Raw genomic sequence first — 18223 nt, forward strand, 5'->3', positions numbered from 1 at the left:
GGGGATCTTCCCGACCCAGGGATGGAATCCACGTCTCCTGCACTGGCAGGTGGATTTTTTACTGCTGAACCACCTGGGAAACCACACAAATTAATTTTCCAGAATATTGTCAGCTATATGTATAACCATGTTTAAGACAAGAGGAAGATGGACATGGTCATAGCAAACAGTCTCAGGAAAGCAGAGGAGACCTCAGCCACCAGCTGGTTTCCAGAGTGCAGAAAACATCATATGGACAGCCTTCTGCGAACGTGAACTGCTTTGCTAGTGTTCAGAGTAGCTCTGGCGAGGGTGGCAGCCCTGGACCAGGATCTGGGTAACTCTTGCACAGTTGATGGGGTAATGAGAAGAGCTGGTCTCAGAGAAATGAGAACATGTGTATTGGAAGGCTGCCTTTGCTTAATGTTCCACATGATCCAGGAGGCCAGATGGCATTTTATGTGGTTTTCACAACTGTGATTTTGGATTGATTACTAAACCTGTTTGTGTTCCTAACCCAGCTCCCTGCCTCCCGCCTGGCTTTTAGCTTAACCCAAATTCTCAGAGCTGAGTTTGAACAGTTGCATTATTATTTTTTTCTTTTCCTTATTACTGTTGCATTGGTGCCAGCTTCTACTACGTTATCCAGACCTATTTGCCTGCCCGGAGCCTAACATGGTAAATAAAATCCTTTTTCCAACAGGTCTGATCAAATGAATGGCTTTCACTTTGCATTTGTGTTCAATTCCAGATTGATTTTTTCTTAGTTTGGATCACCCGCTTGATGTGTTATGAGAGGAAAATGCATGATCCTGTGTTGACTTTTCCTCACCCGGTTGGCTTCCATCATCAGACGATGTTTTCATAGGAAAGGCCAATTTATTTTATGTTTAATGTAAGAAAAACAGAATATAATCATAAAAGTAATAAAAGTTAATATTTGAATTTTCAAAACACTTTTCACATAAATAATCTCTTTCAATCCTGACAACAGTCCCAAGGAGCTGAGCAGATATTTGCCCACTTCATCGGAGGAACTGAGACACAGAGATATTACCTAGTATGCCCAAGCTGGCCCGGATAACACTGGCTAGAGCCGGATCTGGAGATGACAGCTTCTGGGTCTATATCCAGAGTTCTTTCCACCAGCCCACTCTACCTACTGGAAGAGGAAGTCCAATGTAGTGTAAATAATTTTGGCATCAGCTACAATTTCAAGCTGCTTACCAGATCTTTGTTGTCTTTTATTTAAAAAGTCATAGATATTCAGTTCAGTTCAGTTCAGTTCAGTCGCTCAGTCGTGTCCGACTCTCCGCGACCCCATGAATCACAGCACGCCAGGCCTCCCTGTCCATCACCAACTCCCGGAGTACACTCAAACTCATGTCCACAGAGTCGGTGATGCCATCCAGCCATCTCATTCTCTGTCGTCCCCTTCTCCTCCCGCCCCCAACCTTTCCCAGCATCAGAGTCTTTTCCAGTGAGTCAACTCGTCGCATGAGGTGTCTAATATTAATTAATATTTGCTCAGTCGCTCAGTTGTGTCCAGCTCTTTGCGACCCCATGGACTGGAGCCCACCAACTTCCTCTGTCCATGGGATTTTTCAGGCAAGAATACTGGAGTGAATTGCCATTTCTTCCTCCAGGGGATCTTCCCGACCCAGGGATCGAACTTGCATCTCTTGCATCTTCTGCATTGGCAGATGAGTTATTTACTACCTGGGAAAAATCCTCTCTCATGCTCTTTGTTCTTTAGGAACGCCTGTGACAGTGGTCCGCACTGGACCCACTTTAACAGACTGGCAAAGTGAGTCAAAGGACAAGCAGTGTGGGGGGAGAGAGCCTGAGAGAGGAGACTGATCTCAGGATAGAGGACCTGCCTTACCCCTTAAACTGTGGATTCAGAAGGGAGTATCTTCTTCATCTTTCCTCTTCGGGCACTTTGCCAATGCTTGATGCAATAGGAACTCAGTAATACTTTGGCCACCTCATGCGACGAGTTGATTCACTGGAAAAGACTCTGATGCTGGGAAAGGTTGGGGGCGGGAGGAGAAGGGGACGACAGAGAATGAGATGGCTGGATGGCATCACCGACTCTGTGGACATGAGTTTGAGTGAACTCTGGGAGTTGGTGATGGACAGGGAGGCCTGGCGTGCTGTGATTCATGGGGTCGCGGAGAGTCGGACACAACTGAGCGACTGAACTGAACTGAACTGAACTGAACTATGTGTTGAGTGGAGGCTCTGAAGATACCAGTTCCTTCTTGTGAGGAATTAGATTGATTTGCTCTGTGAAAGTGTATTTTTTTAAGATTTCGAACGTAACTCATTCATAATTTCTTCTCCCCTTACTTTTAAAGGAGGTTTTTCATGTCTTTAGTTCAAGTTCCTCTTAAAACACAGCTATCATTCTTGCACTGGTCAAGGCATGAATGAATTAAAATCTGGTTGAGATGACAGTGAACTGTGATGGCTATACTGTGGGCCCCTTCGCCTGGTTTCCTTGGGCTCTCCCGCTTCCCGAACTATGCAGGAGGTGAGGTGGGGGCTCCTGGCCATGGTGCTCTGGGTTATTACAGTGATATATCTTGGAACTGAGCTTGAGCAGGGATCATCCTGTTTCCTGTTGGAATTGATTTTCTGTCCAACTTTCATTTCCTATTGTGCATTCCTTTGGGGTCAGAGCAGCTTTGTCAGACAAAAGCAGGGCTTTCTCCTGTGGAGATATTCCTGGATTCTCTTCAGCTGTGTGTTTATATAAGTGGACAGCCAGGCGGTGCAATAAAGTGGCTGCCTGGCCAAATTCTGGATGTACTTGCCTGGTTGGACTCTGGGGGTTGGACTCAAAGAGCTCTAGGACTTGGGCTGGAGTCCCAGGTCATCCTGTCCCTTGCCCTGTATCTTATCGTTGTAGGCTTTTATTCTCTGACACCTGTATCAGAGAGCTCTTCAGAAGAGAGAAAATGTTATATTGCTGTTATCATTTCAAATGTTTACTGCTTAAATGAATCTGGTTTGAAGCTTAAACAGACTGTTGGTGAACCATAAAGCTGAACCATTTCTCAAAGAAATCTCTGACCCATGCTTCTGCCTTCCACTGCCTGATTACTTCCTAATCACTGTTAAGATGACAATCTCCAGGTTGCCAAGATGTGTGAAAACTAAATCCTTAGCATCCTAAGATGCTGAGTGGAATCAACTCAGTTGTCTCACTTTCTGTGTCCTCAGTATCCACTCCTGTTTTTATTTCTCTGTCCCACCCCCACAGTCTCTGCCAGTGTTCCAGGATATGTTCATCAGCTGGAATAGTGGTGCCAATAAAGTACCACTTTATTAAGTTTACCAAAGACGAGGAATTTTGTTTGATCTTTTATTGTGACTTAGTACCTCTTTAAGCAGTCATTTTCCATCATATTTCTTGGATTTATGCTTAGTAGACTACATTAGTCCATTTGCTGCTTCACAATCAAGCCCTGTTTGTTGATGTGTAATCATATCAACAGGATTATATCTGTCAGCATGTTATTATCAGTAGTAGTCAGAAAAATCTAATATAAATTTACTGTAATGCCATAAAGGGTGCCAGTCTTGTGGGCCTGAATAATCTCTTGTTGGGAAAGAAAACCAGTGATGTGGTAAAGGATTTGAAGGACTTGTTTTGGAATTATTTCTAAAACATGAGGGTTGATAGTATACAAACATGTCCAAATGAATAGAGTCATGTGAAAGCATCCAGTTTTATTCAGCCATAAATTAGATGTTGTGTTCTCTGGATATAGGATTGAAGGAAGGTGGTTTTCCATAAATTCAGCAACAAGGAAGGAAATAGCTTATCACTCTAATCCACCCCCAACCCCTTTATGTGTCATGGACACAGCAAGAAACATTGAGGATTTACCCAGTATATCAGAGAATCATGGTTATTTCTTCCAGGTTATGAACAACTGTGTCATTGTAGAGAATGGGATGGTCATCTTCACAGTGATTAAGAAAAACAGAATAAACCAAGAGATTTGAGTTGTGTTCTCAGTTCTGCTTCTAACATGTTCAGGGACCCTGAGCAAATCTCTTTATCGTGCCGGACCTAAATTTCCTTATCTGTGAAAAGATATTTTCAGACTAAATGTCCCTGAGGATCCTTTTCAATTCTGGCATTGAACTCAATACATCAACTCCCTTCGTTTATTTACTTAATCTTAGCGAAATTAATTTGGATGTGTTAATTGTTTGCATCTGGGTAATTACTGCTTACACACCTGAAGAATATCTGGCATGCTGGTGGTTTCTGATGTTAAAGTGTGGTGAAGGAAATGTGAAATTTCTCCCAAAAACTACAACTAGAAGCAACTTCTCTGTTACAGCAAGTGCTAGTGGAATAAACATAAAGGCAGTATAGCCAGGCCAGGCCCTTCTGTCCCTTCATCAAGTCCTGAGGTTTCAGAGTCAGTCGTTCCTGGCTCTTGTGCCATGAAACGACATCCTGTCCATCTTTTTGACAACATGTGAAGGAGGAGGAAGTGTGAGGCTGTGAAGATGCACCCTCTCATCTGTGGCTTCACCGCAGAGCAAATGTGATGCTTCTCAAGTTAAGCATTTGGTTGGAAAGTTGTCCAGCTCTGCAGTCTCCCCCAGTTCAGATGAGGGTCCCTGGGGAAATTCACAGAGGAGCAGGTCCCCTTACACCAAAGAAAAGTTAAAAACATTCTAGTTCCAGCACCATAATCCAGCTACATTACTCAGGGCGCAAAATTGGCACTGTCTTTTGGAGAAAGGGAAAACACTAATAACAAATAAGTCTGATGGGATTTTGAAGAATTTCAGTCTCATTCTTTTGTGATTCCCTGGTGGTTCAGATGGTAAAGAATCTGCCTGCAATGCAGGATACCTGGGTTCAACCCCTGGTTTGGGAAGATCCCTTGGAGAAGGAAATGACAGCCTGCCCCAGTATTCTTGCCTGGAGAATTCCATGGACAGAAGAGCCTTGTGGGCTACAGTGCATGGGGTTGCAAAGATTCAGACACCAACTAACACTTTCATTTTCTTTTGTAATACTGGAGAGCTAAGTTTTAATCTAGTCACTCTGGGTGTGATGGAGGCTGATAAATAGCACGGTATCCCACTCTCTTCCCTGATCAATCTGGGCACTAATCAAGACCAGAAAAAGGCTCAAGAATTGATGGCAAAAATGATAAGGAGGATGTTTTTACTCAGGAAGATATGTCTGACCAATGGTACAAAATGGATTTGGCATCATTTTAGATCCTTCCCTTCAATCCTCAGAAATATTTGGTTTCACTGACTCTGAAGAAGAAAGAGCCCATCTCTTCTTTACTCTTCTCCTCTTTGGGTGTCCTTTTCTCTCCTACTTTCTCTGGGTGTCTGCTCCGTCTGAATCTTCATTCGTTTACAGATAAGCCTAAGTTGAAATTAAAGTCAAATGTCCCCTCATTCTGCAAGCCTCTCTTATTGGTGTCCTAATTTTCCACCCACTGTCCAACTTTCTGAAAGAAAAGTCGGTACTTGCAGCATGCGCTGCCTCACAGCTCCGTTCTGTTCCGTCGCTAAATTGTGTCCGACTCTTTGCGACCCCGTGGACTGTAGCCTACCAGGCTTCTCCGTCCATGGGATTCTCCAGGCAAGAATACTGGAGTGGGTTGCCATTTCCTTCTCCTCACAGCTCACTCACTCCTTAATGTTCTGCTGCTGCTGCTGCTAAGTCACCTCAGTCGTGTCCGACTCTATGTGACCCCATAGACAGAAGCCCACCAGGCTCCCCCGTCCCTGGGATTCTCCAGGCAAGAACACTGGAGTGGGTTGCCATTTCCTTCTCCAATGTGTGAAAGTGAATTCGCTCAGTCGTGTCTGACCCTTAGCGACCCCACGGACTGCAGCCTACCAGGCTCCTCCATCCGTGGGATTTTCTAGGCAAGAGTACTGGAGTGGCTTGCCATTGCCTTCTCTGTAATGTTCTGCAGTTGGTTGTAAATTCTTACATTGTCCTGAAACCACTTTATCAAATGTGGCCAACAACTTACTGATGACCAAACTTAGTCACCAATTCCTAAGCTGTTTTGTGGACCTTCATTGTCTTTGACTTTTTTTTTTTTTTTTATTACAGCATCTGACACTGTTGATTTTCCATTCTGGAAAATCTTTTCCTTCTCTGTCTTTCTCTCATAGGGTTATGATGAGTCTTGTCAAGCAATGTCTGCTGCTGCTGCTGCTGCTAAGTCGCTTCAGTCGTGTCCAACTCTGTGCGACCCCATAGACGGCAGCCCACCAGGCTCTGCCATCCCTGGGATTCTCCAGGCAAGAACACTGGAGTGGGTTGCCATTTCCTAGAAAGCACTTAAAATCCACTCACAGAGACTCACTCGATAAATATTAACTGAAATTATCATTATTCTGGACCACTGTGCTTTCTAGTTTTTATGTTGCCTGTTTCTTTTTTGTTGCTTCTATTTATTCTTTTTTAAAATAATTACTTATTTTTTAATTGAAGGATAATTGCTTTACATGATTTTGTTGTTTCCTGCCAAACATCAGCATGAATCAGTCATAGCTATGCTTATGTCTCCTTGCTCTTGAAGCTCCCTCTCTTCTGCCTCCGCATCCCACCCCTCTAGATTGTTACAGAGCCCCTGCTTGTGTTCCCCATGTCCTACAGCAGATTCCCGTTGGCTATTTGTTTTATATATGGTAATGTAAGTCTCCAGGATTCTATTTATTCTTTCTGCTCTTTAAATGGAGAAGGCAATGGCAACCCACTCCAGTATTCTTGCCTGGAAAATCCCATGGGCGGAGGATCGCCTGGTAGGCTGCAGTCCATGGGGTCACTAAGAGTCAGACACGACTGAGCAACTTCACTTTCACTTTTCACTTTCATGCACTAGAGAAGGAAATGGCAACCCACTCCAGTGTTCTTGCCTGAAGAATCCCAGGGATGGCAGAGCCTGGTGGGCTGCCGTCTATGGGGTTACACAGAGTCACACGACTGAAGCGACTTAGTAGCAGCAGCAGTAGCTCTTTAAATAGAGACATCTCTCTTTGCTTCTGTCCTTAGCCATCTTCCCCTTTAAAAGGCACACAGAGTGAACTTGACTTCTCTTGTTGTGGAGCGCGGACTCTAGAACACAGGCTTAGTATTTGTGGTGCATGGATTTCATTGCTTCACAGCATATGGGATCTTCCTAGACCAGGGATCAAGCCCATGTCCCCTGCATTAGCAGGTGGATTCTTTACCACTGGACCACTAGAGAAGTCCTGTGTAGGACCTTTACTATATGTTTTTTCAGATTTTCAGTTGAGTTATTTAACTACTGTTGGTTAAGACTACTCTTTATACCCAACTTTGCCCTTCCTCACGCTTCTCCTGTCAGCTGGTGATGGAGTAGCTGTGGACATTTTGACTTGAGTGAAAAAGACAGGTGGTATGAAATGTTGGCAAGGATATGGAGAAACCGAATTTTCATACACTGTTGATGGGAATGTATAATGCTGCAGTCACTGTGAAAAATAGCTTCAGAGATCCTCAAAAAGTTAAACATAGAATTACCATATGCCCCTAAAATTCCACACCTTGGTGTATATCCAAGAGAAACGTGAAAGAAAGTCCACACAAAATTTTGTGCACAAATGTTCATGGCAGCCTCACTCACAAGAGTCAAAAAGTGGCACAAACCCAGATGTCCATCGACTGGTGAATGACTAATCAAAATGTGGTTTATCCATAGAACAGAATATTATTAGGCAATAAAAAGGAATGATACACGCCACAACATTGATGGACTTTGAAAGCATTATGGTACGTGAAAGAAGCCAGACCAAAAGACCCCAAACTGTAGGGTCCCACTTTAATGAAATTTCCAGAATAGACAAATCTGAAGAGAAATTTAGTAGATCAGTGGTTACCAGGGGCTTAGGTGGGGAGTGACAACTAAAGGTATGGAGTTTCTTTTAGGAAGTTGAAAGTGTTCTCAACTTGGTAATGTGTGCACAACCTGTAAACACTCAAACCCCAGAATTTTATTATTTAAATGGGTGAACTGTGTAGTATTTGAATTGTATCAATTAAAGCTCTTTGAAAATGTAGGGAAAAAATTTATCCATTGCCTTCTAAATAAAGTTCAAACTCCAAGGCTTGGCTTTCAAAGTCTTTTATTTATATGGTACATTTTTCTTCATCTATACATTTGTTAACCTTACACATTATTCCAATGTCATCCTTCGTCAAATTGGATGTGTCTTCTTCTAGATAGATATTCCATTCACCCCTCTCCTATAGCCCTCGGCATAGTCTGCTCATGTTGTATTTATTTCTATATTTGTCTTATTATCTACATCTGATGGAGAGCTCTTTAAGACCAGAGAGTGTGCCTGTTCATGTTAGTGACTGGCCCCTTGTCTTGTCTGGCTGGTATGTAATAAATGTTTATCACTTCATAGAATGAATGGATTATGGAATTATTAGAAGTGACCCTGGATATGACACTCTCTTTACCTACCTCTTTCACAAGGGTCTTTCAAGAACAATGAGAGATCAAGCATATGAAGACATTTTTGGAAACTCTTAAAACTCTAACTGTGCAGGGTATTGTTATTATCTGTAACCCTGGTAACTATTCAAATTAGTGTCAATTAACTTTTGGCGGCACTCTGAAGCTGCTTTATCGTCTGTGTGAGTTTGTCAGATGAGGTAATGCACTCTTTCTGGGTACAGTTGTCGCTGGAGAGACTGGCAGCATCTCATAGTTGTAAACAAAACTGTCTCGTGTGCGCGATCATGACAAAGAGGGAATAGGATGCCAGCAGCTCTGTGAAAACACTTCAATCCATTTCAGCAAGAAGGAATTGTGATCTGGTAAGTAAATTAGTGTTCTCTGTCCTCAGCTCCTGCTAATGAAGGGGCCCCAGAGACTTCTGGCCCTGGGGGATAAGCCCCTGAGATCCATTCAGGTTTGATTGAAAGCTCCTTTTCTTTAGGGATCTTTATTTAAAAGCAGAATTCTTTAAGCAAATATATTTATCAGCTTAGAAATATTTCAAATATACAGAAATGCTCAGTGAGTAATGCAACAAACCAACCTACCACTCATGTTTAACAAATGCTAGCTTTTTGCCATATTGGCTTTGGATTTTTTTCTTTTTGATGAAAGACATTTCGAAGACAGCTCATTGAATCTTTTCTTCCCCTCCCCAATCCCACTTTCCTTCTCCCTCTTCAGAAGTAATTAGTATCTTCTCCCAGGGATCTTTAACTGGTTAATCTTTCAGCCCTACTTTGATGTGAATTGTTAACTTTTTGAGGCCAAAACTGTTATCTGCAATATTCAAAGTCCACCTTCCAGCCCATTAAATGAGAGTTTTCCCTGAGTCGATTTAAATCAGCCCCTGGGTGAGGGGAGGACACTCTATAACTGTGACTCTTATCACCACGTTCCTAGAATTCTGGGAAGAGTAAAGAAAAGGCAATGTGGTCTTGTCTTTGAAATGTGGGTTAGGTGACAGCTGGGGCATTTTGGATATGGCAGGTATGGTGCATTTAACAGACTATCAAAATGCAGAGCAGTCTAATTTAGTAGTTGTTTTGGAGAAAAATGGCAAGGCGTTCGGTCCTGGAGAGAGGGAAATAAAATAACCTAGATGGGGATGTATACCTTTGTATGCCTGCCTCATTCAAAAATAAACTTGAGAATTTGAGATGTCCTTTTTTTTTTTTTTTTACTGTGGATTTATTTATTTACTGTGGCTGTGCTGGGTCTTTGTTGCTGTGTGGGCTTTTCCTCTAGTGTGGCTAGTGGGGGCTACTCTCTAGCTGTGGTGCGCAGGCTTCTCTTGTTGCAGAGCTCAGTCTCGAGAGTACCGCAGGCTTGAGAAGTTGCAACAGGTGAGCTCAGTAGTTGCGGCTCCTGGGCTCCAGAGCACAAGCTTAATTATTGTGATATACAGGCTTAGTTGGCCTTCCCAGGTGGCAGTAGTGGTAAAGAACCCGCCTACCAATGCAGGAGATGTGAGATGTGGGTTCAGTCCCTGAGTCAAGAAGATCCCCTGGTGGAGGGCATGGCTGTGCTGTGCTGCTTAGTGTGCGACCCCATGGACTCTAGTTGGAATTCTCCAGGCAAGAATACTGGAGTGGGTTGCCATGCTCTCCTCCAGGAGATCTTCCCAACCCAGGGATCAAACCAGGTCTTCTCATTGCGGGTGGATTCTTTACTGCCTGAGCCACCAGGGAAGCCCATTAATACTGGAGTGGGTTGCCTATCCCTTCTCCAGGGGATCTTTCTGACCCAGGAATCGAACTGGGGTCTCCTGCATTGTAGGCAGATTCTTTCCCACTGAGTCACCAGGGGAGCCCTTGAGATGTCCTTTTAAACTACATGCAGTAGAACAAAAATAGGGATGAGGTGGGGAAATGGAGATGAAGGGAAGATGAGGGTGGGAATAATAAGTTCAGCGCTAAGGTGAGATCAGCACATGGGTGAAGTTTTCCCTAGAAGTGATCCACACACCTGGTCACAAGCTTCTCCATAGACAGTGAAGGCAAGTAAAGTGATCAGTAACCCAGTTTGGGGCCGTGAAGATAAAGGCAAACCAGTAGCCCAAAGAAGAGTATCTGTAACACAGATGCCTGGGAGCCATTTCCTTAAGGATGTGGTGCTCACTCTTGATGGAGTGGTGAGGGGGACTGACTAAAACATTGTAGAAAAGTACTGCAGTGCTCTGGAGCGGTGTATACCGTGCGTGGGGAGCACAGCTGAGGGTCAGAGTGGTCAGTGTGCATCAGAAATGCCTGGAACTAAGGGTTGTCAGTGTTGATAATACTGCCAGTGGCATTGAGATGGTTCATTTCATATGTCAACTTGTCGGGCCACAGGCGCCCAGATATTTGGTCAAACATTATCCTGATGTGTCTATGAGGGGGGTTTTGGGTGAGATTAGCATTTGTATTGGAGAAGGCAATGGCAACCCACTCCAGTGTTCTTGCCTGGAGAATCCCAGGGACGGGGTAGCCTGGTGGGCTGCTGTCTATGGGGTCGCGCAGAGTCAGACACGACTGAAGTGACTTAGCAGTAGCAGCAGCAGCATTTGTATCCATAGACCTAGTAAAGCAGATGCTCTCCCCAATGTAGGCGGGCCTTGTTCAATCAGTTGAAAGCCTGAACAGAACAAAAAGGCTGACCTTCCTGTGAGGGTCTTTGCTGAACTGTCTTTACTCTCAGACCTCTTTTTTTTTTTCTTTTCTGCCTTCAGACTGGAAGTGAAACATTGGGTCTTCCTGGATCCACCAACCTTCAGACTAGCTTCTCCCTATATGGGAGTTGTTCTCACTGCCTGCTTTTTGCTTTTTGATTGTCCATTTCCCATGATCCTAACTTCAGCTCAGAAGGAGTGGTGCTTTGCGCGGGGCTGGAGAACCCCAGCACGGTGGCTGGGTCTGGAGTCATTCACATAACAGTCTGTGCTCCATAAATCTGCTGTTGATGCCTGGGCTGCTCATCCTTTTATCATTTCCCGAACAGACTGAAAACCATTTCAGGGGAGTTAGCCTTACCTGCTCCATCTGCATCACCCCTGGTATGATCAGCCAGGCTGGGTTGGGCTATAGTTACAAGTGTGGCAGATTGAGGGTCTCCTGGGATGGTGGGTTGGGGTGGGTGGGTGGGTGAGTGGGGAAACACCTTGTTCAAGCTGTGAGGAGCCCAACCTCTGTTTGTACGGCCAGGTCTGCCTCCAGTGTGGAGGTGGCCGTCTGCAGATATAATGGGTGCTGGGATGGGAGGACCCGACTGATTAACCACTTCCTGGCTTGTCCCTTCTGCATCCTTCCTTCCCACCAGGTAAATATTGCTTAGACACCAGGTTCTGATTAAAACTACAGGATGAAACTTGTACCAAGGATACAACTGATGGTCTGTGTCAGCTTGTTGGAGTTAAAAAATATATTTTAATTTGTTTGGCTCTCTGGGGAAATTATCTGAGGCTGCATGTGATAATCAACTTTCACATGAGCTTTCAAAACCCTGAAATTATTCGAGCCACAAAATGAGATTTTTTTAATCTACATGAATTCAGGAGTCTTTTGCCCCCACACCACGTTTTTTTGAGTGGGGGAGAAGGGGAGATTAAAGAATTTCTAATTCATTCCTCTCCTTTTCCCCTAGGACACTATCGTTAGCAGTTGTAAGAAAATGAGCACATTAAGGTGTATCTTAGATGGCGTTTTCACATATATTTTCCCTTTTAATTTTAAACTCTACACCAACTATTCAGGTTGTAGCAAGTATGACTCCCTCTTTTATAGAAGAAAGTGGTCTCTGAGCGCTTATGAGATTTGCCCGAGTTCTTATGACTGATGTGTTGCAGCAGCCATACTAGAACCCAGTTCTTCTGGCAACAATCTTGATGCCCTTTCACCCCACCAGGCTGTCTCAGATAGTAACAGTGATAAAGTACTTATAGAAAGATGGAGTATGGGATTAAGATGGGTTTATATTGTACTCCACCTGCATTAGTCAGGATAAGCTAAGTTAAGCTGTGGTAAGAGAGAAGGAAATGGCAACCCACTCCAGCGTTCTTGCCTGGAGAATCCCAGGGATGGGGGAGCCTGGTGGGCTGCCATCTATCGGGTCGCACAGAGTCTGACACAACTGAAGCAACTCAGCAGCAGCAGCAGCAAGAGGAAATTCCAGTGGTTTAACTTGTTTATACAAAGTCCCCTGTGGGTCCCGGTGACTCTCTGAGACAGTTGCCCTCCACTTCTCCAAATTGCTTTAATCTCATGACTCCCATGTCACCATGAAGCTTCAGGGGTGCACCGAGGCAGCAAAAGGGGGACAGAAGAATTGCAAGTTGACTTTTAGATGCTTCAGCCCAAAAGTAACATATAACGCCAGTTGCATGACCCTGCTCGACTGCAGAGAGGATGGGAAACTTTGTCTTCATGTGTCCTGGAAGGCGAGGAAAGCCAGCAATACTGGTGACCACCAGCGATAACCACCACTCCATCCACAGGCCAAAAGGCCTGTCCTGTAGAGCAGGACCTCTTTGGACAAACACCCATGTCACAGATCACGAGGAAAGTGTTCATAGTACTGGAACTTACTTTGAAGGGACATCCAAGTATTTGACAGCTATTTAGCAGATATAAACTGTGCGACCTCTCCTAAATATCTGTGATATGGTTCAAGGATGGTGATTTCTGTTTTATAAACACCATTTTCCTAATTAATCCTTCAGTGATTCCGCCCCCACCCCTGACCCTTGTCCTGCGGAAACAGTTAAAACTCCTAACACAACTAAGTCCCATCCTGATTTGGCCCCGACACCTTCTCCAGTCTCATTTTTCACCGTGTCTCATACCATATCCAGGCTTTCCCAGTGGCTCAGTGGTAAAAAATTTGCCTGGGAGGTAGGAGACACGGGAAACTCAGTTTCGATCCCTGGGTCAGGAAGATACTTTGGAGTGGGAAATGACAACCTACTCCAGTATTCTTGCCAAGAAAATATCATGGACAGAGGAGTCTGATAGGCTACAGTCCATAGGGTCACAAAGAGTCAGACACGACTGAGCTCATGTACTCACACACTCATACCAGATCCAGGATTATGGAACTTCCTTCAGCTCTGCCCAGTGAGCTTACTCTCTTTGGCTCCTGGTCTGGACACAAGCTGTTTCCACTGCCTAGCAGTACTTCCTTCCAGCCCCTCCTACTCTTTTCAGGCCAGTCCTCTCCTACCTGGGTTAAACCCCTTCCTATATGCTCTGTCAGCCCCTCTGTTCAGCCGTGGACCTTTGTAATGTAGTATCCTACTCATTTATCCAAATCCTTAACTAGATGAAAAACCCCCTGGGGTCAGACAGTGGGGCTGATGGCAGCACTTGCCCTTTAGGGTTTATCCTCAGCACTGAGCTTAGCTATGGCATGGAAGCAATTGACTGTGTATTTGTGAAATAAACAAATGAATGGACATGTGAGTGAATGAAGTCTCTGGATCTCATTCTCTTCTCCAGTGGCTGTATGGTAAGCTGTGGTCAAGATGGTCACTTTTGAGCTTTGGTCACTATTTTTCCCACTCTTGGGGTCAGTGCACATTTGTACGGTAGCCTTGGTTTGCCTTATATTCCAGCATTCTTTCTTAAAAGTGGTGGTTGTTGTTCAGTTGCTAAGTCATGTCTGACTCTTTGTGACCCCATGGACTTTAACACACCAGGCTTGACTGTCCTTCATCTCCCTAAGCTTGTTCAAACTCATGTCCATTGAGTTGATGATGCCATCCAACCATCTCATCCTCTGTCCTCCCCTTATCCTCCTGCCTTCAATTTTCCCAGCATCAGGGTCTTTTCCAATGAGTTGGCTCTTCGCATCAGGTGGCCAAAATATTGGAGCTTCAGCTTCAGCATCAGTCCTTCCAATGAATATTCAGTGTTGATTTAAAAGTGGTAGAAATATCTTATATTTCTAATATTAAATAATCTATTTTCCCTACAAGGTTTAAATTTGTGGAATAATACATGAGTATTGATAAAGTGTCATTCGGTCGGTTGGTCGGTCGCTCAGTTGTGTCTGACTCTTTGCGACCCTGTGGACTGTAGCCTACCAGGCTTCTCCGTCCATGAGATTCTCCAGGCAAGAATACTGGAGTGGGTTACTGTTTCCTTCTCCAAAAGTGTCATTAGGTATCTGAATTACTCTAATTCCCATTAGAGTTATTGTTTAAAGGACAATTGTTGTATGATGCTACTTATAATGAGGTCCCTAGAGTAGTCAGGTTCATATGACAGAAAGCAGAATGCTGATAGCCAGGGGTTGGGAGGAAGGGGAGAGTGAGTTATTATTTAATGGGTATGAAGTTTCATTTTTGGAATGATGAAAACATTTTGGATATGGATGGGGGTGACAGTTCCATAACAATGTGAATGTACTTAATCCACTGAACTATACACTTAAAAAGAGTTGAAATGGTAGATTTTTATCAATCACAATAAAAATTTGATTCCCATTATAATTTATATCACTGATTCCATAAGTTCAAATAGAATACCAATCTATAGTAAATGAGTACTCTAAAGATGACCATAGACTGCAATATATTGTCACCTAATGAGACCACAGCCCATTGGATGTTACCAGGCTAGTGTGTGATTACGCTGCAAGAAAGTTTGCTAAAGCTGAGTACATTGTGGTTCCCTGGCTGCTTCTTATTTAGGAAAATTATTCCTGAAACGAGATTCGTTTTGACTCAATAGAAACATTCTCCACCTTTTCTCCCAAGATGAAAACCCAGCTTGGCGGTTTCCAAATTTTTTTTGAACCATGATTAATCTCTTTTGTTTCTTTTTTCTCTGATAGAACTTGCTTAAAAAAGTTTTAAACTATTTCCTACCCCTGCATTTACTAAGGAACAATTTGTCTCCTCTCATCCCCTTAAAAATATCTAGACACATATAACCCCACCCAGCAGTGTTTATATTGGCTGGCATGGCCAATTTCCTGACCTTGATTGATATAATCGCTGCATTTGATATAAAATGCTTAAGTATGAATAAAAGTGTGATTTCCGTGGGGCTTTTGACAGACACATGCTAGCTCAAGGACCCCTATTATGGTCAAGCAAACCAGGTAATCTGCCTTTCACATGCTTCCAGCACGTTTCCTTTAAGATATTTCAGTCGTGGTGGAGGGGCTCCCAGGAGCTGGGTGATGGATGCCCCCAGTCAGCAGTGCATATTGGATCTGTTACGCGGAGGTGATGTATGATTTCAGCGTTTCAGGGGTAATTTGGAGTTGCTGTACTCCCAGACTGGAATTTTGCTGCCATGTTGTTTTGTGCTCTCCTGTGTTCAGCAAGAGGAAAATAAATCTAGAAACCTGCTTTAGAAAGGGCATACTGTATCCAGTTTTATATAATTAAAAGATCTTAAATGCTAAGCTTAATTTTCTTGTCTGTAGAAGGAAGAAATTGAACTAAGATCCCTTCCAGCTCTAGAAATTCTAAAATTTTACCTAACCCATAGCAACACTAAGGGGGCCTAGCAGCCCTTGCATTTTTCTTGTCTGGTAGGCCAAGGGGTTCATTGTCTGTGGGTTTTCAGGGGTTGTTGTTTTCCCTCGGGGTTGATTGATCTGTTTATGCTAAGCTTGAGGCTGGAGCTAGAAGGGAGGTCGTTTGTTTGGGGCACTGCTGAGAAAAACAGCCTAATCACCTAAACTCCAAAAGGAAGGGAATGGGCCTGTGCTTGGATTTCGAGTGAAGACCTTAATGGGGTGGTGGTGAGTGTACCTGGAGAGCTGTGGCCCACAGGACTGTGATGATGACCAGCAGAAAAGGGTTTGGTTTCCTTAAATGCCCAGGGGTGGGATCCTCTCTGCAGGTTTCTGGGCACCTCCCTGGAGCTCCCCCAGACCATGATGCTGGGCCAAGGGACTGCCTGGGGAAGGTGTGCTGGGAGGGCATGGGGCTGACATTGAGAATGTCAGCCTTTCTTGCCAGAAAGGCTGGGAAGTTTTTAGTAACTGGGAAGTTTTCAGATGAATAGAAAAAAAAGTAAAACAGGGAAACTTTGCTAAAGTAGAATGGCCATGAGGTTATCTTTCTGTCTTCTATGACCCTGAACAGTACGGGGATAGTGGGGATTTGATATGTTTAAGCAAGTTAGTGTCTCTAAGATAAAACTTCCACTACACCTGATTTCTGGGTTAGACCCTCACCAGGCCTCTCTCAGAGGTAGACTGATTGAGAAGTACTTGTTGTTCAGTCACTTAAGTCATGTCCAACTCTTTGTAATCCCATGGACTGCAGCATGCCAGGCTTTCCTTGTCCTTCACCATCTCCCAGAGTTTGCTCAGACTCATGTCCATTGAGTCGGTGATGCCATCCAACCATCTCATCCTCTGTCAACCCCTTCTCCTCCTGCCTTCAATCTTCCCCAGCATCAGGGTCTTTTCTAAATCTATTGTTTTCCTTCTTCGTTTATATTACCTCTGTTACAAGGGCTAAGAATTCTGAGACAAGAATGAGGAGACCCTCAAGCATATTAAGATTTAACTCTGGGTCAGATCAGCAAATATTTATTAGCTACACACAAAAGACAGGGCCCTGAAAGACAAGACAAATCAATTAACAAGTATCAACACTTGTCACTGATCGGGCAAAAAAGGCAATGCAATGAATGGCTGGCAAATACAGGTGTGAATTCCACTTAGTTTCAGCAAGATGAAGGGAGAGGAAGCTTCTGGAAGGAGAGAATTCTATGAGCACCAGTCTGAGTATCTCTCTGGGGGCTTAACTACCCCCATTGCTTCTCCAAGGGGCCCTCTTTACCCCGGGGTGGGCGGCAGTGGCGGGGATATACAGTCTGACAGGTGGGCTTGCCCACCAGGGTCTGCCTGATTCCTGAGCTGTGGGTAACAGAACAGTGCTGGAATTGCCCCAGAGCTGAGCAGTGTCACTTCTGGATGCTGACCTTTCCCAGCAGAGACTTTGCTGTGACTGGCTAAGATCACAGGGCTAAGGCAGAAAGCAGCAAACATGAGTTTGGGGGACTGGTATACACATTACATCTCCAGGGAGAAAGGTGGTTCTGAAAACTCCATCAGCTGTGTGTAACTTATTTCCTCTGTCTGCTGGTAAGTCTATCATCCCTGAGATTCAACATGGCCAGATTAGATCAACGTAAGCAAATCAACAACACAAGGTGAAGAGAAAAAGGGTTTGTCAATAACAAGGTCAGCTTTTACTATTTGAGACCAGTTCTCCCCAAATCAAACAAAAACAAAAAATCCAAAACAAAACTATTCCATTTTATTCCTGGAAAAGAAGGACACTTTTCTAAATAGGAAGAGCATGGGGGTATGTGGCTCATGATTCTTCTGGAGATTTATAGCGACTTTTATATATCTTTATCCTCTGGTTAAGATGCATCTTTAGCCTCGAGGAAAAATCTAAGGTTCTTGAAGTATATACACTGGAAGAAAAAGCTGGGGGATTTTGGCAGTGGTGTAGAGAGAGAGGAACACAAAACGGAGTCTGCAGTAATTCTTTTATAGAAAAGTGCATTCTGAGGTGCCAGGAGATTCAAGGAGAAGATGAAGCTCTCCTTCCAAGCGTAAAAGATCTGGCAGAACCATGCTCTTCTCTGCAAGGAATAAGAGCTCTGTGAAGGTCTACAGACAGGCATTGAGAGAGGGGAGTGGGCTGGGAGGGCAGCAACAAGGAGGAAATAAAGCTGGTGGGAAGTATCTGG

At 44.0% G+C, this 18223-nt stretch overlaps 1 protein-coding gene across 2 annotated transcripts in view; it reads left to right on the forward strand.

Annotated features, from left to right (window-relative positions):
- KIF26B (kinesin family member 26B) overlaps nt 1-18223 on the forward strand; it is a 531529-nt gene that overhangs the window by 133500 nt on the left and 379806 nt on the right. The window contains exon 1 of one of the 2 annotated variants that reach the window (XM_055419735.2): nt 8743-8839. The exons of the other annotated variant lie outside the window; for it this stretch is intronic. The gene's annotated coding sequence lies outside the window, so the exon portion shown is untranslated. Of the gene's footprint in view, nt 1-8742; nt 8840-18223 lie in introns of those variants that run through there. 2 annotated transcript variants of the gene reach the window in all.

The sequence above is a fragment of the Moschus berezovskii genome, chromosome 17 (genome assembly GCF_049115385.1).
Source record: "Moschus berezovskii isolate FMDL1 chromosome 17, NW_MosBer_1.0, whole genome shotgun sequence".
Classification (NCBI taxonomy): domain Eukaryota; kingdom Metazoa; phylum Chordata; class Mammalia; order Artiodactyla; family Moschidae; genus Moschus; species Moschus berezovskii.